Source organism: Passer domesticus, chromosome 1 (genome assembly GCF_036417665.1).
Source record: "Passer domesticus isolate bPasDom1 chromosome 1, bPasDom1.hap1, whole genome shotgun sequence".
NCBI classification, from domain to species: domain Eukaryota; kingdom Metazoa; phylum Chordata; class Aves; order Passeriformes; family Passeridae; genus Passer; species Passer domesticus.
Window position 1 is genome coordinate 98671085 of NC_087474.1, and position 26272 is coordinate 98697356.

Genomic DNA, 26272 nt, shown 5'->3' on the forward strand with positions numbered 1-26272 from the left:
TTTAATTCCTCTTTTCTACAAATGAATGTAAAGTATATTAGCTCAGGAATTTGCAACTCACAATTTGCAGTAATTCTGCAAATTGTGGGTCAGCTGTCAGTGATTTGAAAGCTAGGGCATCTCTCCATTAATAAAATGAGTTCAAGAGGTAATGACAGAGGTATAATCCCAGCTCTTAAGAAAAGAAAATCTTTGAACACCTATTTTGAAGATTAGAAAAACAAGTTTCTCTCCTAGGAGACCAAATCAGACGCAGAAATATGTCATGATAATTACAACAAAGGATGTCAGAAAAAATAGTGAACAATTTAAAAAATATGAAAAATACCACAACTAAGTATGAAAAAGATCAAAATTATTTCCACTGTATGATATTGTGAACACAGTCATAAGAAACAATATTACTTAAAAAATCAAAAGCAGAATAATTTGAACCCAATATTCATTAAGATCAAAGGTAGTGAAAACGACGAGAGAAAACGGCCTTAAATTGAGAGAGGGGAGACTCAGATTAGATTAGAAAAAAAAATTCATTTTAGGGTGGTCAGATATTGGAAAAGGTAACCCAGGGAGGTTGTGGAGTTATGATCCCTGAAGATCTTTAAGAGGCACGTGCATCCTGTGCTGGGTGATGTGATTTACTGGTTTAGGTGTTACAGGGCCTGTGCCGGGTTGATGGTGGGACTGGATGATCTTAAAGGCTGCTTCCAACCTTGAATATTCTATGATTCTATGACATTTTTTGCAAACTGCTATTCTGTGATTCTGCTTAACATCACTAACTCCTAAATATTCAAAAATGGGCTCTAAGCAATTCCTTTGTCATCCATCAAGGAAAATTAGGTAGGACCTATAAACTGTGAGAATGAATTAGCACAAAAAATTTTCATTGACTTGACTTTTATTTCTGTAAAGTCCTAACTGCATTTAAACGCTTCTCACCCACCTAATCCCCACCCCAGTTCCCCTCCTGCAAGTTTGAAGGATTTAACCTGATAGAAATACAATGAGTTGAAATATCCAGGTGAGAGAAATACAAAGTACAGAAGACAAGGAAAAACACTGATTGAAAAACATTGAATTACATGCAGTGTGCTGAGAAACCTCTCTTCAACATCTATGTCTCAAATATGAAGCAGTCTTCGGGGACATCTACACAAAGTGAGAGGATTGTAGCTGAGCTTGCCTTCTTCAGAAATCAGCTTTTCTTTTCTTCTTGTGTTGTCCCAAGATGTTGATACCAAAATGCTAAACTATTAGGGAGAAAGGAACGTAGACAGGATGCTGCCCTGCAGAGAGAAAGGAAATACAAGAGTGTAGGTTCTGCCTGACACATATGTAATGAAGTTGGGGTCCTGGCAGGCAAGTATACAAAACAGAATATGACTTTCAAACTGTATCTTTTTGAAAATTAATTCCTCAGGGAGAACTTGTGCCTCGGCTGCCACTGTAGCTTGTGGTATTTTGATGAAGAAAGGAAGGAGGTGTAAATACAGTGTCAGTATTTCTCACTGACTTAACACAGCAGGAAGGGGGCAGATAAAGGAATTTGTTGTCTCTCAATAAAGTTACACAATAATAAATATGCTTTTTCAGCACTTTAAAAGTCTGAATCTCTACAGGTCAACAGGTCAATAGCATGAGCAATACTATTAAATTCATATATGGTGAAATAAAAATCACCTTCCTTCCTGCTGTAAAAAAAAAAGTCCTTCCCTGGATCAGAATAAATTTTCATTCTAATAGGACAGCAGAATTAAATTCAAAGTAAAAAGTACTGCCCAAGATGCATGAGATTTAGAAAAGTCTTAGAACAGAGTTAATACAGTATATAAATCTGAGATTATTTCTTCTTCCTTAGTCTACTTTAAAAATGGTGAATAACTCAGGGAAAAAGCAGAATTTCTCTAGATCAAAAAAAACAGAGGACACTTTGGGTTCCCAAGAACACTCAGTCGATAGATTCTGGCAGTTGATAGATTCTGGCATTACTTTGTATGCATTGGCTTTTATTCACCTGACATTTCTGGACATAATTGCATGTTCATAGCCACTTATATTTTTTTCCCTTCAGTCACAAGGGTTTTGAGAACCAAGCTTTGGAAATGTTAGGTCACATGTATTTCTGGAGTAGCAGGTCTGTCTGACATCTCCAAAGATACATGCATCACCACATTAACCACAGAAATATAATTATATACTTATGGTGATGAAAATAACATCAGCTCTTGTCCTGAGAAGGATAAAATCCTGAAGGATGTTATTCTTGCAGATCTGTATGGGGTCCCTGAGTAATTTTCCATCAAAATATGTGCAATAATACGAAGAGTACAGTAATGTTACTAGAATTGCCATAGTGTTTTCCATAAGAGCTGTCCATTAGTCAGTCACAATTTAAACTTTCAATTACTCATCAATTCAAGGAAAACAATAGCATGTGCTCCAGGAGCTTGAATGATCAACTGCACTTCAATGGTTTGAGCAACTTCTGGGACATGATGAAATGAAGTTTTGGCTACACTGGGAAAATAGTTAAATTTACATGCTGCAGAAGAGGATTTGCACATTTATATGTGCAAATGACATTACTGTATATCCCTATCCCAATATTCTTTCATTGGACTGTAAGTCCACTCCAGAGTTAGCTTGCATCATACGCCATAAAGAAATGTAGGGAATATGTCCTTGTGAGGCTGTACGGCAGCGAATTACTCCATCAGGGAAGCACAATTAAGAATTTAGTTGTTAATTTTAAAACACATGAAAAATATTTTCACATTATCTAAATAAATAATAAGAAAGTTGAGAATATTTTTCTCAAGAAGAGTAGTAGTGATTGCACTTACGTCCTCTTTCTGCAGTCAGTGGTTTATGAGAGATTTGCTGCACTTTGTGAAGGTCTAGAGATTCAAAAGAGATCAAGCAGAACTTTTGGGCAAGGGCTTTAAGCAATGTATCAGAAGGAAAGCTGCTACAATCTGCAATAATTATTTACTAGTCTTCTGGCATCTCTTTACAAAACTATTACCTATTTTTTCAGTTATTTATTACAGTACTAATCAAGTGTGATAAATTTCTTTGAAGTACATTCATTAAGCTGAATGTGAAAAATATGAAAATACAGCAAGTATAACTCTGTGAGTGAATGGGGGTGCATTTGTAAGGTGCATACAACTTCTGTGTGACCCAAATTCAAATTGTCAATAGATAATTCAAATACAATTCCAGGTTTTTAATGTTTGGGTTTTTTTTTTAAATTTGCTTTCTGCCTCTCACATTTCTTAGGAGTACATATTTTGCAGAATAATTATTTTGATCTTTTTATTCCATTGTAAAGTTTATATCAAACAACAAAATATTGGAACATCCCTAGCACTGCAACTCAAGCATTTATAGATGTCAACCATTATTTAATAGCCATAAAAATGAAAATAATTTTTTCACCAAAAAAATGTTATGAAACAGTTCCCAGTTCCATCCAATTCCTCTTGTCCAAGTGTATTCTATATACATACATAAATATATACACAAAGAAAAGAGGTTTTTCTCATGATTTTTGAATGTGCTAGCTAAGAATTTCTTAATTCATTCTGGGTTTGAGAATAATGGAAAGATGTAGATAATGAAACAATCAGCTGCATCAGTTGGGTCTGATGAAAAATGATAGTAATCTCATTGTTTCCTCTGTTCAAACTGGCCCTGAAAACAGGACTGAGATTCAGCTTCAGGAGAAGTTGCAGGTTTTGAATGATGCAGTATGCTTCCAGTAAAGTTATTGTTGCTGTTTTGCTGAGATCTTCAACAATTTGAGACTTTATCTTTGAGTCTCACTGGAAAATCTTCCATTCAGCTTTATTTAATCCCTAGGTCAAGTAACGTAGACCTATTCACATCCATTCTGTTAAACTCATAGTCTGAGTCCATCGAGGCAGACAGGGTGTACAGATCCATGAACATTCCCTGGGATAAAAGTCATCAGATCATTGCTCCTCAAAGCACTTTCTTCTCCATGTGCACCTTATTTCAGTGTCATCTCAAAAGGTCTAAACCTCTTGGAATACCTGAGTTCTTCCAGCAGGGCAAGTATCTGGATGGAAGCACAATGCAGGGGCAAAGCATTCTGCAGACAGAGCACGTACAAGTGGGACACTGATGCATCCTGACATTGAAGATGCCCATAGGGAATAGAAAAAGGCAGAGCAATAAGAAAAAGGAGCCTTATCTCCAGTGTGAAGTGTCTCCAGAACATAAGGGTTGCTGCTTAAGGGCTGCTTTTGACCTAGTTTGAACTGCAATTGTAGCACTTGCTACACTACAAACAAATGACTCCTGAGGTCTGGAGAGCAGAAATAGGATGAAACTAATATCCACTCCTTTTTCTAAAAGCATATTAAATTCTCCTTTCTTTAGAAAGCAGATATTACACTGAGTGGTACAGTATTAGTTTGTACAACAACAGGCAGCATCCTGGCAAATGGAGGTGCATTTCCAGGTCCAAAAGTCCAGGAGGACCAAAGCTTGCACTTAACCCCTCAAATATTTTTGGTCTTTCTTCTGTGCACCATTGGATAATCTCTCTTGAATTGCATGCTGTGGAGATGGGATAGCTCCTGAAAAGTGTGACTATTATTATGTAGCCTCATATGTCTTAAAGCTGTTATCCTGTGCTGGATTTTTAAACAGAGAGGTGAATAGAATAGAATAGAATAGAATAGAATAGAATAGAATAGAATAGAATAGAATAGAATAGAATAGAATAGAATAGAATAGAATAATAGAATATTTTGGCTGTAATACACTTATGATAATCAGGTAGCCCAACTGCCTGACCAGTTCAGGACTGACCAAGTTAAAGCATGATGTTATGATAATCATCCAAATGCCTCTTATCACTGAGAAGCTTGGGGCATTAGTCATCTCTCCAGGAAGCCTCTTTGACCACCCTGTCAGAAAAGAAATGCTTCCTGAAGTCCTTCCCCGGTAGAGCTTTAGACCATTCTCATATGTTCTGAATACAGAGAATAATCAGTAGAAGAGATGATTTCTTGCCTTTCAGAAAAAGACATTTAATGTAGACACATCACTGTGTATGCAGGACACTCTGAATCCCCTTAGAATATTTTGTTATAGAATGTAGAGGGGAGCATATGGTGAAATGCAGTAAGAACAATAGATCTTTCCATCCCACACTGAACATCTTGTTAGCTTGAAGCCCATCTAATATGGCTTTAAAAGCTTCTTCTTCAGAGCTGGAGGTAGGTTATGGTTGTCACAGGAGACATTCTTTTTAGTTAATTTTAAAAAAGAGTAATGACCTGTAATTGATGAAATAACTCAATGAAGTTTTTTTATTGCCCTGAATGTATTGTAAAACTAGATATGTTTGAGGTCTTTTTCTATTCTCTGTTTTGTTAATAACAGGAACATTTATTTCACAGCCATACCAGTCTCGGCAGAGCAGTAATAGCCTTTTTTTCTCAGTTATCAGCAGGCAGTAGTTCTTTTAGCTTACTTCCATTGGACACCAACAGCACTCAGATATATATGCACAGTTAGTATTATGTAGAGAAACTAATTTATAGAGCCTGGATTGCTTTGGCTTCCTTAGCAAATAATTCTGAGCTGATATTTAATCATACATAACATTAAATGAGAGCTGGAAATTAGCAAGATTTTTGTTATCCTGGATAGTGCTAGCTGAAACTTTGCTTTACGTCTCAAGACTTCAGGTAAGCTTGTATCATAGAGACTGTAATTATTACCAAAATAATAAAATCCTCAAATGGTTACTTGGTTTTTATTTTAGTTCTTTCTCAACAACTCACTAGCATGCTGTTCTGGATTTGACTGGGATAGAGTTAATTTTCTTCCTAGCAGCTGGTACAGAGCTGTGTTTTGGTTTAGTATGAGAATAATATTAGTAGCACACTGATGGTTAAGTTGTTGCTCAGCAGTGGTTACCTAAGGTCAAGGACTTTTCAGTCAGTATCTCAGAGTGAAGAGATGCACTAAAACCTAGGAGAGAGCATGGCCAGGACAGCTGACCTGCACTGGGCAAAGAGATATGCCCAGTATATAAACTTGGGGAAATTGTTCAGGAGGAGCTGATTGTTGCTTGAGAATGAGATAATCATCAGTCAGCAAATGGTGAGCAACTGTACTGTGTATCAGTTGTTTCTCTTGGGTTTCATCTCTCTCTCTCCTTCTACTTTTATTTTAAATTTATTATTATATTTTACTTTGTTTCAATTATAAAGCTGTTCTTATCTCAACCCACAAGTTTTACTTCCTGTCTTACTGGGAGCAGGGAGTGAGCAGGCAGCTGTGTGGTACTTAGGTGCTGGCTGAGGTTAAACCACAACACCTGTGCACAGAAATGAAATCAATGGGAAAACTGCAGCTGAGATTTCCAGGACTCTTAGGAACTAACACTCTTCAAAGGACAAATCTGGGACACTGCTGTGTTTCACCAGCCAATGCACTGTGTCATTGCAAACCACTATCAAAATGCTATAATTACGTGTCAGCATACTACGCCAGAGAGTGAGATACAACTATGCTGACCCATCTCTAGCTAAGTTTAGAGGCTTCTCAGTTGTCTGCAGCCCTTGCTGCTTCAGTAAACAAGTCTACTCCAGTGATATTGGATCACTTGAAACAAGTAGCAGCAGCCTAGAATTGCTAAGACTTGAATAAATTTGTTACCAATGCACTAGCGGATGCATCAATTTGTTTTTTTGTTTTGTTTTGTTTTTTGGGGGGTTTTTTGGTAGGTTTTTTTTTGTGGGTCTTTTTTTGTTTGTTTTTTGTTTTTGTTTTCTGTTTTTTGGTTTTTTTTGTGACTTACTCAAGGCTATGTTTGGGGGAATAGATGTGAAAAACCTCTATATTTGGGAAAAGATCTTTTGAGTCAAAGCTCTCTTGGTAATAGGGTTCTACCCGGAGGCCTCTACACATTTTTGTTGTAAGCTACTGAAATGGAGTCTACAGTCTTTCTGTGTACAAATTTGTCAGAGTGATTAAAAAAAAAAGTTGGAGGATCAAGGGTCAATCCAGGGACACGGGATTCTCCAACTTCTTAAAAAGTTTCTGTCTGAAGCAACAATTCTATTCTATTCTGCACATTCTATACATAAAAGGGGTCTCATGATGGTGTCCTCTGACAATGTTTTTGATTGTTACAGACTGATTTGATTGTTACAGGCTTGCAGTTGTTGTGAAAATTGACTACTACCTGATATAAATTTGGGGTAGCTGCATTAATTGCTTTTATCTTTGAAGAAACATTGCATAGGGAGTGAGAGTTGAGGGTCATATCTGTAGCTCAAGTCTGTTGCTGATGCAGCTGGAAGGTTGATTCAGGGCTTCAAAGACTCTCCTCTGCTTATGGCTTAAATCATGCACATGTACAAAGAAGGACAATCTGACTGTGGATTTTTGTCAAATAAACCACCTCTGTCTTTCACTTCACTCACATCCTGAAAGCTCAGCAAGTCCTTAAATTCCTTGTTTAATTGAGGGCTCTGTACCATATGCTCACAAGTCAGTTTCACTCAGAAAAGTGACCAATATTATAAAAATGATAAATGGCTAGAAAGGTCTCAATGAAGATCATTTATCTTTTCAGTTGCTAAGAGACTTTTCAGAAGATGCATCTTCAAGAAATGCCTCTGCACTATGAAATTTTTTATGTTCATTTCAGTTAAGTCTTTTTTTGTTATTGTTTCCTCCACTGTTTTTAGAAAATTTACATAACTAAGTCAAAGATGAGGAGTGAAAATGTATTTTGTTCCATAAAGATATATGTACTTTAAAATATCAAATTTCATTATTTCAGTAAGAAGATGACACAGGTGTTTCCAAGAGTTTGCAAGTGAAGATTCTGAGAAACTGGGATTTAAAATTGAGACATAAACTTCTTCAGATAAATAATTTAAACAGAATTTCTAAAATTTTCTTCCTGAAATTAGGCATATAGCAAAAGGAGATTCCTGTGTAGATGATAAGTTATACTCACATTACCAAATACTGCTTTTGCTCTTTTGTCACTTCATATACTGTTTTACTTAAATAACTCCAATTGTATTTAATAACATTTTCTTGTATAAGAATGTATAGGAAACACATTATGAAACACGTTATTATTAAATATATATTTCCATTCTTCTTTGCATTTTAGAATAAGTTTCTCTTTTTCAGATTTTCTGGACACTGTACAGTCTCTGTAATACACTAAAGGCATGCGAACCTCTTCCAGAGATACATGGTAGTGGGGGCAAAGAAGGTAATTAAATCAACATGGAATTAGACATAGATCAGGATTAAATTTTTAAAAAACAAACCAAGTACAAATAAATATGAAACTCTTTATCTCTTCATTTTCATATTAGCCGAACCATGCTTCATAATAAACATGGTTTTTATAAGGCACACTATGTAAGTTCCTATGCTCCCTGGAACCATTGCAGAGAAACAATGTCCTGTGGTTTTCTTCCCATAAACAATTATCAGGCTTTATGTCCTGTGACATGTCTCCTATTCCTTCTATCTTCTATGAGCTGTTGAATGCTCCAGAAGTCTTTTCTGTTACTAACACAGACCTCTAAAGGACCTCGTATGACTAGGACCTGAGCTATGACCAAGGCTTTTGCCAGATGCAATTAGAGGGAGAAGAGGAAGTGGCAAGTAGTTGGGGTTAGCAAGGCACTTACTTGGTTCTGAGAACTGCAAACCCTATTCCTGCCAATGTTTATTTCACCTATTTATTCAAGCATATCACAAGAAAATCAAAGCTGTCATCAGGAATATCTACATGTTTTTCTTAAAAATACAGTTGCTGTACAATTTGACTTAGGTGGCTTAAGTTTTAAAAAAACTTTGAGCAAAATCGTGTAAATCTGCTTTTGTGATGGACATGTCCTTACAAGAGCTTTTTTTGGAGAGAAGGAGCATACCCTTATAAAATAGGGTTCTTGAAAATTGAAATAGCTTTGCTAAAGTGTATAGAAATAAAAAAAAAGGTCTGTGGATCTGAAAATCATCAGAAAACTGAATAATTCCATTTCTGTTAATCATCACAATTCCAATTCCAACTTAAATTTAGAAAGGGAACAAGAACCAGAAAAACACTTCCTGAGAGTTTAAAACTTGGTGTTCTGTCAAATATAGTTACTTGAATATGATAAGTGCCTTTGTTTCATCAGTCCCATGGCTCATCTGTTTTGAGAAGGTATAGTGATTACCTCTGTAATCTCAGTAGCTTCAGGTCTCCCCTGCAGAACATGGAAGGTTCCTGATTATCATTCTGTGTGTTCCTGGCCAAAGTTCCAAACTTGCTAAGAGCACAGAACAACTTTACATGATACTTGAATTGGTTCTAACTCTTCAGTCCCTTTCTAGGTGAGCCCTGAAGAAATGAATCCTTGGCTTTCTTTGGTTTTTTTTTATGCCAAGAAGGCAGCAGTTTCCTAAGCCACTCTCACAGTTTTTACCTTCACTGTGTTAATCTGTATGTAATTTCCTCATGTGTCACTGGAGGTCTAGCACAACACAACTATTTTTAGTCATACTCTAAGGGCTTCTTAGTGTGCAGCATATCAGGATGTGAAAGCCTAACTCAACAAATGCACTATATGGAGTATCAATGTGGACTTTGCACAGTAAAATGTTGACACTCCTGTACACTTCAAGCAGGCACCATTCTTGATTATACATTGACTCCTAAAAGAAACTGTAGAAATAATTCCTCATAGGCAGTTAAGGGATTGAATATAATGTGTCTGAATCTATTTTGCCTGAAGGAAGCTCCAGTTGAGCATTTCAAGGCCAGCCACCAGATCAACCCTAAGACAACCCTAAGTTTCTTCCATGACCAATACTTCAATCCCCTGATGCAGGACCTAACCCGCTACCTTGAAGTCAACTTTGCACGGAGGATGATTTGAACCACTGGGTGAAATGCTCTATTCTATATTCCAACTTGATGAATAAGACACTACTTCACATTCACCAGGCACATATGCTGATATCCAGCAGCAGAAATACACAGGAACATGTCTGGTGAGACACAAACACATTGGTTAGTTGCTCTGAGGGAATATATCAGAATGCTGGAGTCATAAAGGCTGTTTATTGGTATTCTGGTCAATATATTTGGTTGCATGAAAATCTATGAGTGGATCACCAAGTGTCATGATATTGAAAGACTAACAGAGATTTTTGTTGGGTTTTTAATTGCGATTAACCTCACTGTTGTGCTCCGATCATGCAGAAACCAAGTACTGACACTTGTATTTAAACATCACTTGTCAGCTACTCATTTCACAGGTCTTTCTTGGGAACACTTGAGGAATTTCACTAAATTGATGCTGATCACAATAGCCTATGGTACAGAGCAGTGATACCATGTCTATACAGGAATCCACACCCCCAAACTCCAGAAAGTTTTCCATAAAAACAGAAGACACTACCTTGCTCAGTGTGAAGAAGGTATTCTGCCTCAGCAATTCTCCCAGTCTACAAAGGCTTCTGTCAACACTCTGAAATTTAAGATCATGAAATTTCAATTTAAGTGTCTGCTCTTAAGTGGCTCTATCTTTTACAGAATTATTGGTTTATTTTATTTCCTTTACAGAAAATGGGAAGACAACATTGTTTGTCCAGTATTTTGATAGGTCCCTTGTCCCTGCTGTTCTGCCAGTCAATGATGAAGTGAGATTCTGATTATAAAAAGGGGCGAATTATCTTCCTAGTTGTCAGTTCACATTTTCCTAGGAGACAAAAGTGTGCCAATAAGACCTTCAGTCTTCAACTAGGCTCTGTCCAGTTACAGAGAGCTGCCAACCAGCAGATGCAGAAGGGTAAGAATAAACTGTTGTTACCCAAGAGTTTTGAACTTTATAGCTCCTGTATGTCAGGGCATATTCACGAGGCAGGAGGCAAAATGAAATTCTAGGTTTTGTTAGCATTTTAGTTGTGGTAAACCTTTCCTCTGGCCATGATAACCTTCTGAGATGTGGTCTTGCTGGCTTAGAGACACATTAAAGATATTAAAAACAGTTTTCAGGGTGTAGGTGATCAGTCCTTTGTGAAAATTTACCAGACATTTTAATTTGTCTTGAGACCACCATAAAATGAAGATCCCCGAGGCTGCAGTAATTTTTTGAATGTAGGCCAAATTTCCATAGGAGCAATCTGTTTGTGCTCTGGTGGTTTTGCCATACATTTCCTTACCTGCTATGTATCAGTATTGTTTCCATGGGATTTTGTTCCAAAACACCCAGACACAATGTCTCTGGAAAACTTTCACTAATACCAGTGATGAAACCACTGAATGATCATTTGGATCAGGTCCTCAAAAAAAAACATAAGTTTTGGTGCTGTTTGTATACTCTATTGGAAAGGAAAGACAAGTAATATTTTTGAAACAAACAAAATAAGATAAATGGTTGCCAATATGTCAGGATGTTGAAAAAATACACTTAGGTATATTATATAAAGTGTTTCACAGCAGCAGGTCACTTACACATGGCTTGATTTATGGTTTTCCTCGAAACATTCTCATTCATTTTGAGCTTTAACATGCTCATCAGAATTACTTAAGCTAATCTGCTTGATTGCTGCTGTAGCAGCTCTTGGCTTGATGTCTGCTTAGTTTCAGACTTTGTATTCAACAGGCTCTCCTGTTGCCCTAGCAGTATGACTCACATACAGTACAAGGCAAATGCCAAGGTGCTGCCAGTCACAAGAAACCCATAGAAATGGAAGTGAAGTATTTGGTAGTTTCTTTTTCTGACCACAGGGTGTTGATGGAAAGAAACAAGGCAGGACAATCACGCTGCTTTCACATTTTGCTCAAGTGCCAGGAGGCGGTTCTTTCACAGTCACTGCAATTGTTCCTGTTTAACATGGAAGCCTTAAGCCAGACATAATTAGACTTTTTCTTGACAAATCATTTGTGCAAAGTCTTGACAGGTTGAAAACTGAAACGGTTGTGCTGCATTCTTCAGGGTCTGAAACAGACAGGATTACAGAAAAATGAAAGCAAGTACTGTGAAAGCTATAACTTGCAGAAATATGTGTCTAGCGCGAGTACAAAGTCTATGTCATGTTTGATCAAAACAATTAGACAGAATATTGTCTCGTGCTTTGCTGGTGTTATACTACAGTATATTAGTAATATATAAGGGCTGTATTTCACTAGATAAATTCTGTGCCAAATGAGATGCAAACAAACACACCAAAAAATATAATATGCACATATCTGATATTACTGCAGAGCAAAGTGAGTGTGTAAGTCTTACAATTTGAGCTCATGTAACAACTGAAAGCTTTTTCTAGTAAAATGAGCTATTGCACTGGAAAAAGAAAAGCTCCATGCAGCTGTTATCATATATTGTCAGTGAACTCATGGAAATATTCACAGAATTATACAATCATTTAGATTGGAAAAAACTTAATGATTTGCTATATCTGAGATCTTCATATTCTTCCTATTCAGGCTACTATCAGTAATACGACTTGCTCAGTGATGTTATGGCACAGATGTAGACATTTGAAATATTTGCAAATTTTTAATCAGTACATAATAAACAAAATCCTCAAACATCTTAGTTTCTATTTGTGCTTGCAAATGCCATGATTTTCATGAAAATGCATAATTGTAGCTAGGGTTTTACAGCAGATTTATATTTATAATGAAGGGTTTTATGAAACATACTACAGGAAGCTCCTCAGTACATTAGAATGCAAATAATTAAATCAGTGCTTTTCATAATATATCCTGAACGTCTGCTGAAATACAACTACTGATTACTCCTGGTAACATTGTTTTGTGTTGCTTCACAAAATGTAGCAATTTGTAATAAATCTCTTTGGTAAGCTAGTTCTAAAGCATCACACCAAGTCTCTTCCAGTTTCCAAGATCTTTTCCCAGGCATTATCAAAAACACTCTGTAAAATAGAAATGTTGGAAAAATACATTCCACAGTCACAGGTGATCTTTCAGCTTCTTTGTAGATGGAAAAAATTCTCTCAGAGATTGTCAAGTCTTAGTGTTGTGTTCTGCACAGAAAAACAATAAAAGAAGAGAGCACTTCCTCTTGTAATGACATAAGTCATCAGCTGAAGCTTTCAAGTTGGCGTCAGATTTTGCAATTGCACCATGATGGGGTTCTGCTGTACCATCATATGTATGTGCAACACCAAAACAATACTTCCCCATAAAGTTGTATATATGTCTGTTTAAATGTAAGTCACTTCCATCATACACAGTACATGTGCATTCAAAAGATATCAAAAGAAATATTCTTGCAGAGGTCAAAATGCATGTGGAAATTCTGAGCTTCTGCATATCTTCATGTTCTTTGCTCTTTCATCAACTATGTGGTAAGAAAGTGCATTATGTCCTTCTTATGGCTTTCTTTAACAGACTGTATTAGTAATCATATTTCAAAATTACCTCAGCAACAGACAGAATTTCATGTCAAATACTTAGAGAGGAATAATGTCTCTGCAACTCAGTTCATCTTTCTGTTGTCCTGTCCTCTATCTGTTCACTAAGTGGTTAAAGAATCATACAGAGTTGTGACTGTATACCTTTTATCTCATGTGACTCTGGCTTAAACTCAGTCATCTGCACTTCTTAAACATAAACTGACTAATTCCCAAAAGATTATAGTTAATAACAAAAATTCAGGTAGCAACCGAAGTAAAATTATTTCTGCCATATACATTAACTCTTTTCCTTCAGCAGCTGCACAACAGTGAAATTCTTGTTCATATGAATTAATTTTACCTTTGGCAGCTTGGAAATGTATTCTTTTAATTGCATTTTTACTGTAATCCAAACTTGTTTAAGAGACCAAAAATATTTTGCTAAATCTGTTTGACTCAGAACATATGCTTAAGTCTTTGTTGTAGCTCACTCAGGAGTGCTTTTGTGTGTGGCACAGAATGGATTAATTAAATGTAGGAAAAGGTAGTAATCAGTAAATTATTTGTGATAATATGTAATTTATTAAAGATTTACTTTAAAAACACATGTTAAAAAGCATTAAGACAATCTCTGCTTTATTATTTCAAGCAGTACTTTTCACTTTGATTGCAAGTAGTAACTTCTCAGCTTCAGAAGAGGTCTTATTTTTGCATGACAAATCCCTCCTGTACTTTTTCTCTCAATGCTGCCTTCTTTTAGTTGTACTACATTTCTAAACTTCAGTTCTGTAGGTTTCACTTCCCTGTCCTCTTTTTAATGTTTTTTAGTATGGCTGTTCTTAAACATATTGAATTATGGAAACAGTGAAAGCAAGGATGCCTATAGGCAGCTCAGTCATGTATGTCCATGTGAAAGTTGCCAGCACACCGCCTGGGGGAAAGCAACCTTTCTGCCTTGAGATACCAGGATATACTGTCAGCATTTTCTAGGAGGAAATGTGTTTCTGTTTTAAGTACATGAATGAAAAGAATAAGAAGAAATAATAATAATATTGAGATCTGAGGATAGCATATGCGTGTGTTTATGAGCAAAGTCCCTGGTAAGTCATTAGGTCTCTATTATTTGAGTCTGTGACAAATACTCTAGCTTTAAAATACTGAAATATTTTTCATGTCTAATGATTGACATTGTGCCTCAAAGTGTCTGCTTACCTGGAGAGAGGTGTAAAAGTTATGGGAATGGTCCTGTGAAAGGAAAAAGAAAAGTAGAATCAAAGTGGTATTGGCTGGGGTTGCAATTCATAGTCAAAAGATGTCTGTGCATGAAGAGTCACTGGAAATGACACCTCCTTTCTTAAAGACATTGAGTGAATAAGAACAAATACAATGAATTCTGAACTGAGATATAGATATTCTCTTGGTAGCTTGTAACAGTTATGATTTTCTTGCCAGTGTAGCAAAAGCTCAAACCAAATTCCTTGGATTTATAAAAAATCAATTAAAAAGGTATTATGGGCTTGATTAATATTATTTTATTTATAGTAATGAAATCCAGTATTTAAAAAATATTAAACTTCTCTCAAAAATAGCCAAGCAAATACACATCTGGCCACAGCCGTTGTTGGAGACAAAAAAATTGTCATGTTCTAGTATGGTCTGGGACAAACAGCTGCTGCCACTCTTCTGCTGAGCAATGCACCTGTGGATGCTTAGCAGCAGCACACAAATCCCTGGGTTACAGCCCTACTCATGTGCTTTTCTGTCCTCTGCAGCCAGTGAATTCTATGTGCTATAAAGCTCCTCTGCCATTAACCTGCTGGCCCTGTGCAAAAACAATACAGCAAGAGGAATGCTTTTTATTCCTTAGAAAGCTGCTTGAAGTCTCTTTTCTGACTTCTATCACAGCTCACTGTAGGTAGCCTGAACTGGTGTTAAAACTTAGCTGAGAAAAATTGGCTCTCAGTGATATTCACTCATTGTGTTACCTTTAATTTTTATGTGCCCAGTGTTGAGGAAAACTTCCTTTCATGTAAAATGGTGATATGGTTAATGAGAATGGAGAAGGATGGAAACAGACAGCAAGAGTGAAAAGAAGTAGAGGAAATTATGTTGTTTGAAATACAACCCAGTAAATGGGACCCAGTGTTGCATGAAGACTCATCTGATTTTTGTCATAAGTAAGCTTAGGAAAATAAAGACATAAATAAATATGAAATTTTTCTTTGTATACTACAGTCACCAAGTAGAAGGCAAATTTTCAAAAACAATATGAACACTTTTGTAAATACAGACAAAATACCCTGAAATTAATTGGGACGACAGGAACAAATTTCTGTTGATTCTAATGGATTTAGGATTAAGCCCTAAACAACAGATTTGAGAGGGTATTCCAAAATAAACAGGAGTGTGAAACTCCATGCTTGACAGTAGGGGAAAATAGCCATTGAATCAATCATTTCTGGTGCTGGTGAGTACAGTTGCCTTAATAAATGCTGATGGCAGTACTGGCACACACTGGGGAATGAGTATCACCAGGTATCAATGATGCAAGCCAGCAGGATGTCAAGAGAGCAGAATGAAGTGCCCAAGAGTAAAGGAAATGTTGAGAGATATGAGCTTTTGCTGGAAGGAGAGCATTCAGTATTTTCCATAAAACACAAGAGAAACTGTCTCAAATCCAATTCACTGAGAAGACTAAGAGAAGAAATTAACTTTGCACCATGCTGTGACTATCTCCTGACTAGAGTTTTATTGGAATAAAGTAATTTTATTAAATTTTTTTTCTACAATCAGTAAAACTGTAAAGAGAGGATCTTATCCACATGAGTGTCCCAACAATGCTACAGCACCTGAACAAAACAGGGAAAGATGTTACTTAGGAGACTACAGATGAAAATCCAAATTTTGAATTATGTCTGGAAACCACAAGAACCTTCAGAGGTCTGGGACAGTCTGGTGAGAATAATATCACTCCACAGCCAAGTACACACATGAGAGCCCAGATCTTTCAGCAGTCAGTGTAGAATAAATTTGATAATTCAATCTACGAGTTATAACAGCAATGTCTGGGTGATAGACGAAAAGATATACATTGTGATTCATGGAGATGTGTACAGCCTTCTAACAAGAAGACAGTACAGAATTCAGAGAAAGAAGAAAAGAACTTTTTCAGCAGAGACAATGGAAAAAATTGACATAAGATTGACACTATAAGACAACAGCCTCATAAATAGAAGAAAATCTACCTAGTAAAATGATGGCACATTAATTTCCATTTATGTGTGGAAACCTTTTCATAAATAATATGAAGTGGAAATAAAGTGGGAATGCTCTCTTGTGGCAGTAAGTTGTTCTGGTCCCTTGCATGCAGTACTGGAGTGATTAATTTCAACTAATTTGAAATGCAAAATCTGAAAGAAAAACTGATATTTCTATGGTCATATATCATGTGGATGTAATAGTTGCACTGCCTGGGATCCAGGAGATTCCAGCAGAAGTCTAGTGTTCCAGAACTCCCATAATTATGATGTGCTGAATCAGGGATGGGGAATTCCTGCTCAACACATACTGCAGGAAACCTTGTGTTTAAGTTTTTGTGGTCCTTCCTCATGCTCCCACCTTACCTGATCTTATTCTCTGCCAATTAATTTTCTTCCAAGCCTGACACAAAGTCAAACATTAAGAAAGCAAATCATACAGTTGTATTGATGACAGAAAATGAGTCAGAGCAGGGTACATTCTGTGTTCTGTAGCTCAGCTCTGTCCACTGCAATAGCTCATACATCTGACTGCCAGGGAAATTAAATATGGTGATCCTTAGGGCTGCTAATGACAAGAAAAAATTGCCTTCTCATAACTCCTGCAGAAAAATTACTAGCCAAAAGTAGAACTATCTTCTCAGCCTCAAGTCTGCAAATATAACAAAATATTGTAGTTAAAATAAATAAACAATGTTGGACTGGTTTAAAATCATGATATGCATAGTCTATCATTATGTATGACCAAGCAAATGGGCAAGAGTGAAATCAATAGTGTCCAAGGCTCTCTCAGGCAAAAATATGTTTGAAAGAAATTAACACATCTCTACAAGATGTGTCAATTTTTTTTTCTAGTTGAATATGTTTGGTAAACATATTTATTAGCAAGTTAATATTAATTGATAAGAGTATAGACATCTATTGATATGATCAGTAGTGATGCAGCAATCACTAACTCTCCAGTGAATGGTTTGTACCAGCACCTGTGGATCTTCTTGCATAATCAGTGTGATTAGCCCTAGAAAAACTGCTATACTTCACCAATCATTTAGCCAGTGGCTTACTCAACCTATATACTGCCTCCTATAAGCACTTCAATCTGAAACAATTTCAGGAAAAATATTATTCCCAAGGTAGTGGCTCCATTTGCATGCTTCTATGAAACAGTTTTCTCAAAGGCATCCCCTGAGCTTATGGCAGTCTGCTTAAAACATTTGATTTGTTTTATTTCTTCTTTTTTGCCTTTCTTTGTTGTTGCTCTAAATTAAACTCTATTGGAGACTGCAGCATTTCATATTATAACAATGCCTGTCAGGAGTTCTTTACTGTGCATGATAAAATGTAAACTCTTTAATTAGCTTTTTTTTTGTAATAAACATTGGAAACTATTTTAGCATCTTAATCAGTAGAGTTTCAAAGTTATTTTGTTTTTTACTTGCCTCTGCTGCTCTTCTTTATTTGCTATGCTCTATCACTCTGTTGAAAGCTATCATTTACTGTTTATCCCAGTATTGATGAGCAGTGTGTTTGCTATTTTTAACTAAAACCAAGTATTTTATTAAAAGTCTCCTAACATATCTCACACACTTTGACAGAAGACATTTGGAAGCACATTACTCACTCTAAGGTGAGTTTGCTGGAAACAATTATTTAACCCAACAGTGCAATTAGGTGCCACAAAATACCAAGATATGCCAAAAGGAAGCATTTGCAAAGGGGCTGCTTAAGTGGATTGCTGGCTGCTGAAGAGTATCAGACATGGTTGTTTTACCCACAGATATAATAAACTAACCTGGTTTTACTATGAATAGGATTTGGAACTCAGGTACACCGGTTTTCCATATTAGCACCCAAAGCAGCAACATGGTGTTAAATACATGGTTCCCAAGGAGAAAAGGTCAAATAATAAAAGGCCCTTGATGTTTTTTGGACAAGCATTTTTTAATAGCTTTTATTCCCCTTCCTTTTCCAGGCTTGAGCAATAAGAAAAGAAAAGGGTCTGAGTCTGCTATAAAGACTGTGCTTTACATACAGTTATGCTCTCTCCAACAATCAGCTGTTTAACTGCTGAGATCCACGGGTTGCAGAAACCCACAGTGGGAACCATCCACCTCGAGATGCTCCTCCAACAGCCTGCTGGGCTGCAGACAGGAAGCTGCAGCTGTGGCCTGGCCTGCAGCTGCTTCTGACACAGCTGTGGCACAGCCCTGTCTGTTTTTTTCCTGTGCTGTCTGAATGTCTGTTGAGCAGGAGAAAATTTGGGTAGAGTAACAACTTCTATTTCATTTTATGGCTTACTGAGAGAGGTCAAAAATCTGTCACCAAATTAAAAATATTGGTTAATAGAATTACTTATTTTGGATTCTTCTCATTTCTTATCATCTGCTACCCAAAGCACCTGGAAGAATGATAGCATTTATAGCATTTATAGGTAGGAAGGATTTTTTGTTAGTTTGGGGCTTTGGTTTTGGTTTGATTCAGCATTTCTTTGAGTTTTTGCTTTTTAAATTTTTTTATATTTTAATTTTTTTTAAATTACTGTGTGTAATATGAAGCATTTAGTGACTCTTGAGGACTATCTTACAAAGCCCAGCAGAAATCAAGTTCATTATTCAGGCCTTCTGCAAGTGATAATTGAAGAATTACAGTTGAGAAGGGATGTTCTTTCATAAAATGTATGATAGTATGTTTGCATTTGAAAGTGGGAAATGATCCTCACCAAGCTCATCTCATATGAATTAGGCTATCTTTAATTCCTGCAGTGTTGGACAGGATGGAGACCAGGAGATCATATGAAAGAGACTCCCTAGGTATGTAGCAGCACCACTGTGCCACTTAATACTCCAAAAGATTTAATATTAAACCTTTTGGAATTGTATTTTCTTTTTGAAGAGATTATATTATTCATTTATATCTTGAATATTTTTAAAATAACAAAGGCAAGTTTTTGTACTAAATGCAAAAATCTGCTACTTGCTAAGCCAGAAAGCATTTTCTTACTAAGGGTTAGTCAGTGACCAAATATTCCTGGTCTGTGATATAACAAATATCTCAGCTTTATATCTACCAGTTCACCTAAGGATTATATTCTACTGTGTGACATTACTTCAGCAGCTTGTTCAGAGATGTTGAACCAAATAAAAACAAACAAAATATTGAACAAACAAAATATTTTTGAGAATATTATTTCAAATACAGAGTTAAAATTACTATGTCTACAAAAATGATGATATGTTGTTATAACCCTAGTCCTGCTATCTACTCTATCTACATTATAATCCAGTTTTTAATTAGATGGTAAGATCACAATTATTTGTTTTCATTTTAAAAAAAGGACCTAGGAAAAGCCAAGAGTTTGCCAAGCAGTCTGCTTTTCATCAATTTTTTTCTTTTCCAATGGGTGTATCTACTGGAATACATAATGGACTTAATAAAAGGTCATCAGAATTCCCCAGATTGTTTTGACTGAAACTGTTCAAAATTATTCAGTCTGAAGCAGATATTTATATGGATGCTTTTGGTCTGAAAATAGTCAAGAAATGTAAAAAACCCGAATATCTGGAAGGCTTTTCTCTCAGCCTATATTAATAAGCAGTGATATGCTTCTCTTTGTATTAACCAGGACTTGATTGTCAGGAAAAATTAACCAATTCAAAATTTGGGGTTAAAAAATGAACAGCATCTCAAACCTTTATTCAGAAATCCCTCAAAAGGGAAGTGGAACTGAACTTTCTAGTATTCCATTTTTCCTAGTCCCAAAATGAGCTTCATAATTTTAGGTTTAGCTGTGATCTGTGGTTCATCGAGAGCACTTGCTGTTTAGCTCTTTTCACTTGTCAGTGGGAGCATGCAGCATGCAGGCACTAGACAGGGGATATTTGGTTATTTACAGATAGACATACTTGCCATTCCTAAATATTCTTCAATGGAAGTTTTGTTTGTATTTTTTTTCCTAAGGTTTTAACTCTTGCACTTCGAATTGGCGTTTAGCTCTTGTGCCTCCTACTACTTTCAGTTTAGAGTGGCTTCTTCTCCCAGGAATATTTAACATTGGTCCAGATTTTGATATATTTACAGTTTTAACATGCTCCCCCCCAGTTCAGGACATCGTCCTTTTTAGCAGGTGTGTCTCCCAAACACAACCAAATGACACATTTCAGCATTGCCTGTTAATTACAATATTCAACTCCTCTTCACCCTGATTAATTTCAACACAGCTGTCCCAGAGAGTTAGGGGCAAAGGAGGTAGACTGATTTCTCATTGCTTTCTGAGATTTCATGTGTACACTTTATTTTAAGTCTCCAAATATAGAACCAGAAGAGTTACTTCCAGGAGCTTTAGCATGAGCTTCTGAGACTCTACACTGCTGTATTCTTCCTCCCTTTCCCTTCTCTCCAAGGAGAAATATAAGGAGCCATTGTCTCTAGAACCATGATAGTGTTCTAAAAATAATAACCCCTTCCAGACATGTGCTAGAGACCTAAAGACCAGAATATTATTCTGAGTTTTATATTTCCTTAATTTACAGATGAAAATTATAATTCATTCCTTATATGTGTGTATTTTAAGTTCATAGTAATTGCTTTTGAAATAGCTACAATTCATTTTCTTTGTCTCCCAGCTTGCTATTTCTTGCAGCTTTCAGGATACACAGAGTTATCTTCAGGGAAGGGACCTTGAGTCAGCAAGAAATTTGAGGTAGATATTGTTCTTACAGCAAGCATGCCAAAAAACATCCAAGGAAATCTGAAATTCTAGTTTATTTTAGCTCAGACTGAAACAATGGACCTTTATAAAGGGACAAGTGAGGCCTGCTTAAGTAAGACAATAAAAGTTACAGAATAAAAAAATAAAACTTTCCTTGCCCACTGTATCCTTGCTTTTATTGAGCCTTGCTCTGAATTCAACAACTTTCAAGGGTTTCTTGAACCAAACTCAATGCCATCCTCTCTTGAAAAAAAGGGAGTTTTCTTTGGGTTATTTTTTTTTTTTTTTTTTTTTTATTTTTTTTTTTTTCCTTGTCCAGTTGTTTCTTTGACCCTGATCTCCTCAGGAGGCACTGCCCCTGCTGAAGCCTCTCTGCTTGTTGGGTTTCTCACACTGCTTGCCCCACAGGTTTCATCACACTTTTTCCCATCTGTAGATACTCATTGCTCTCAAGTAAGACACATAAGGGAACCCCTTGACCTAGAGCATTCTCTCTTTTTCATGTGTTACTGAAGACCAGTTGAATGTCAGCTTGCCCCTGCTGCTGACCACTGTGTTTTTTAGAAAGCATAACATGAAAAATGTAATGAACAAACATGGCACATTGTGGCATCTGTTCTCTTCCTCTCCAAATTCCATGCATAAGGTTCAATTTTATGCTATCATTTGAGGCCTAGTCACAGCACAGAGAAAATTGGCATTGCCCGTAATGAATTAATACGAACCTCAAAGAGAAATTAAGTTCTTTCCATTTTCTGTCACTAAGGGATATAAGATAAGGCAGGAGAAGGCCAAAACAAGTGCTTTGGAGGATGTGTTATTTTAACAGAGTGAAGCTGTAGATGTGATAGAGTGCTCTTGTATCGGAGCAAGAGGGTGTACTATTTTGCACTGACATTTCTGGGGTCTAAATTACTTCACTGCCAATGGTTATTTCTAAAGCAATGAGATTAAACAATATTTGGTATGATTACTTGAAGAGTTTGATCTGACAATGAATTGATTGATATGCTCAGTCTGTAATAATTGTAAAGGTTATATAGATAAAGATAAAAAGAGTGTGCCTAAGTGCAGTCCTCATTTAAGAAGGTGTATGCTTTATAGAATCTGTTTATGTAGAAATATAAATGCGTGTTAACTCCTGCTAATTAGGGCTGGATTGCAGTATTGCCTATTCTGAAAAATCAGAAGTCACATCTCTAGAATGTGCCAGAGGAAAAAAATTAGAAACCATCTTAGATATTTTAAATTATATGTCGTCTTCATTCTGGTAAGGTGAGACAAAATCTGAAGCTATGGCCTAAATTTGGGAACACGTAGTTGAGGTTTAAAAAGCTTCACATTAAAAATGTCAGGTAACTCACTGAATAGCAGCACTGTCACTATGCACCTGGACAGAGAGGTAAAAGGGCAAGACCTCGCCCAAAGGCCACAGCACAGAAGAAACCTGAGAGTAAGGCTTAACACTATTACAGTGTCAGTACACATAGGTATAACAAGATCTAAGGCTGGCGGGCTGCTTGCAGCCTAAAGGATTGCAACATTCCCAGGGGAAAGGCAGGAAAGAGAAGAGTGAAATATATTGGTTGGGCAGCCTGAGAGAAGAGTTAATCGTGATAATTGTGCCTCTCTGAGATTCTTGGGAATGGTGTGACTATTTTGGAGATGTGGTCAGGCTATTCATAAATTCAATGGTTCCTAAAACCAACTTATCTCCAAAATACTTATATACAAATGCATATGTAATGGTTTTGGTCTGAAATCACTTTTGACCTAGATTCCAGAGGACTTCAAGACCCTTTGACCCAAGTTGCCCACTTTGGACTGCCTCAAGCTTGACCTTGCTTTGATGATGGCTGTATTTTGTGTGGACTAATCTGAGTACAGCAGTCTATGATGCTGTATGTTTGTGTGTATGACCACTCATGTACGTGCCCATCTGTTAAAGAAGAGCCTATATGCAGGTGGACATAATGCAGAGGAAGGGTAATGTACCTTACATGGTGATCTAATATGACTTACATTTAGACCACTTTTGAAAGCCAAAACTAAACAATCAGGTTATTGTATGGAAATGTCAACGAGCTACTCTGCCTGTGGCTAGTTTGCTAGCATTTTTTCATTATGGAGTCATAACTGCCAGCATACATGAAACCATAGATGTAACTTTTGATTATTCAAATTGTTCCAAAGATAAAGACACTGCTACATAGAGCCAACACTTAGGCTTACATTTATAACACTAATAAGAAGAATGTCAATCTCATAGCTCACAATTTTATGTTTAATACCAACATCTTAATGTACCATAAATCTGAACCAAAACCAAACTTCTTGAAATAGACAAGATCTCATGATACATGTTCCCCACATGTTTCTTCTCTCTTTTAACAAAAGAAAAAAGAAAACTGATCAAGAAAAGTCACAATTAAAAAAATAAAATAAGCATTATTCTTGGAAAGAATGTCTCGTTTTCTTTCTTCCTTTTGGCAGTTTTCTAGGCTGCTGTAGATTGAAGAAAATAGGAATAAGCATCTTTCGACCACAAACAGATGTGCTCGATAAAGAAAATGTCAGCAAAAATACTAAAGCAATGTGTCACAGCAGCTTTCTGACAGATAGAGGGAAAAGGTAAAAAATGTTCTATCATGTCCGACAAGGTGTTCTTTTTGAGATTTAAAGATCACTGTGCAACTTTAAACATGTTTGTCACTTTGGCTCTGACTGGAGCTATCTGGAGCTTCACAAGAACTTTATCAGCTCAGCATAGGGGGGAAGAAAGAAGCCCATTCCCATTTATCTCAGCCAGGTTCCCTTCAAAGCCAACAAATAAATTACAGTGTACATTTGATACAAATTGATTTCTTAACTCAAATAACAATGTTGTCCTCCCAGTCAGGCCATGTGTCACTCATTCGCGAGCCTGAGTGAAAGGCTCAATCTGTCTGCGTGACAGAAATAGGCCTGACGCATCTCACCGAGGAATGCTAATAACCCCGGCCTGGCCCAGGCCTTTGTGGGCCAGCCGCGATAAGGAAAATCAGCCCGTCCTGTCAAACACCGCGAAGGCCTGATCGCTGTTTGTTCCAACAAGCTGCATAGGCCTCGGAGCCGCCATCCTATTTCATGTAGTAAATGAGAGGAAAATAAGATCCGGCTACCACGGTTAAGATGCCGGTGACTGTGATGAAGCCGAAGTGAAAGGAAACCCCATTGAATATCTTGAACTGATCTTATCAGCTGCTGGAGAAATGAGATATTGGCAGGGGCTGTTGAGTTTCTCACAGCTGAGCAGGTTAATAAGGTTGGGAGGCAGGCCACAGGCTAATTGGATTTGCCTTGGTTTGATAAACAGTGGCAGGCCCACTGCCAGAAAAACATACACAATGTGGCTTTTCCTCTTTGTTTGTCTTTAAGACATACAAAGGGGAAAAAAAAACCTGAAAAAAGAAGCTGCTTTTTTCCCCCCTTTTTTTGAAGCTGAAGGTGTCTTCCTGAATTCCCAGATGAAGAGGCCAGCAAAGTCAAACTCTGAAACAGTAGTTGTTGGGTGTTCTGATTTTAATCAAACACCATTTAACCCTCCTGACCTCACAAAGTCAGCTCACATCAAAACAGCACAACTGTAACGGCTAACTAGAAGCAGAAGGAAATAACAACCTATTGAAGCTTTCCAAAAGCTTAAAATATTCAAAAGGAAACAATTTTGCAGCCTCATCTCCGGGCAGATGCAGCCCAAGTAAAACAGAGAGCTCATGCAGCCATCTCCATGCTGCGCCTGGTGCGGGCACTCAGGTTGCACCTATGGCTGGTGGGCAAGATGACAGCACCCCTTCAGACCACTCTAAAGTTTGATCCCATGGCCCTTCAGCTCTTGCCATAACCCTGCTTCTTTTCCATGCTGTTACTTGGCAGGATCTGGCCTGGAATTTGCAAGATGTTGAGGAGCTTTTTGATTAAACACTGCAAAACTGTGCCCTGCAGGGCAGGCAGAAGGCTGCTCCATTACCCCTGTGTTGCTGCGCAGGTTGCTGTGAGCTTCCACCCACACTGCCCAGTAAAACCTGCCAAAATGCCAAGACCTTTGCATGACCTTGGAAATGTGATGCTTTGAAAAATGTTTAGATGTTGAAGTTGCTATATTGAAGTTGCCTCTGATAAAATCCTCTCACTAGTTTTTGTTTCACAAGGTTTGGCTTGTATTTTCTCCACCAACGCTTCTAAATCTAGGGTCTATTTTCTCCTTGGATTGGTTTCGGCAGGGCCAGTAAAGGAGAAATATCCAAATGAGGGTGGTGGTGCCTTATTCACTGCAGATACAAATGTAGCACCAGGGTAAGGCAGGAATTGGAGGAATAGAGAAATGCACATGAGTGTGAGAACATGAATATATTTTCAGCTTGTACAATGCTCCATATTGTGACATCTGAACATTAGAACCTTTTTATGAACTTCTGTAACTTTATCTACAAAAGTTATCAATAGAATCAATAACCAATGAGAAACTCATGCCATCCCAGTGGAGAGCTTCTAAGTATGTTCATTTTTTGATTTTATGGAAGTAGTAGGAAACGTGTCTAAGCTTATTTCATATTTGATTTTTCTCCATTCAGAATGGGAACTTTGTAAGTTTTTAAGAGATTAATTTCTCTGAGAAAATATTGTTTCTCAATTATGTGAGAAATACAAGTAATGTTTGAAGTCTTGGTTTAAATATGACCACAACAAAGAGTTTCCACTCTCTTCATCTCCATTCTTTAGAAAAAATATTTGTATTTATGACTTTATTATTTACTCTACTTTGTATTTCACTGTTTTAAAACATACTTTAACAACATATTTTATCAGAATTTTTTAGAATACTATGTCAAAA

General features: G+C 36.9%; 1 long non-coding RNA gene across 1 annotated transcript; it reads right to left on the minus strand.

Annotated features, from left to right (window-relative positions):
- Positions 1–1006: 1006 nt before the first annotated feature.
- On the minus strand, positions 1007–25086 carry LOC135289013 (uncharacterized). The gene is made up of 5 exons (XR_010351806.1): positions 24990–25086; positions 14647–14679; positions 10470–10538; positions 2847–2900; positions 1007–1289 (listed from the first exon to the last, which is right to left on the minus strand). It is a non-coding gene; the product is annotated as an uncharacterized LOC135289013 (long non-coding RNA).
- Positions 25087–26272: the final 1186 nt, after the last annotated feature.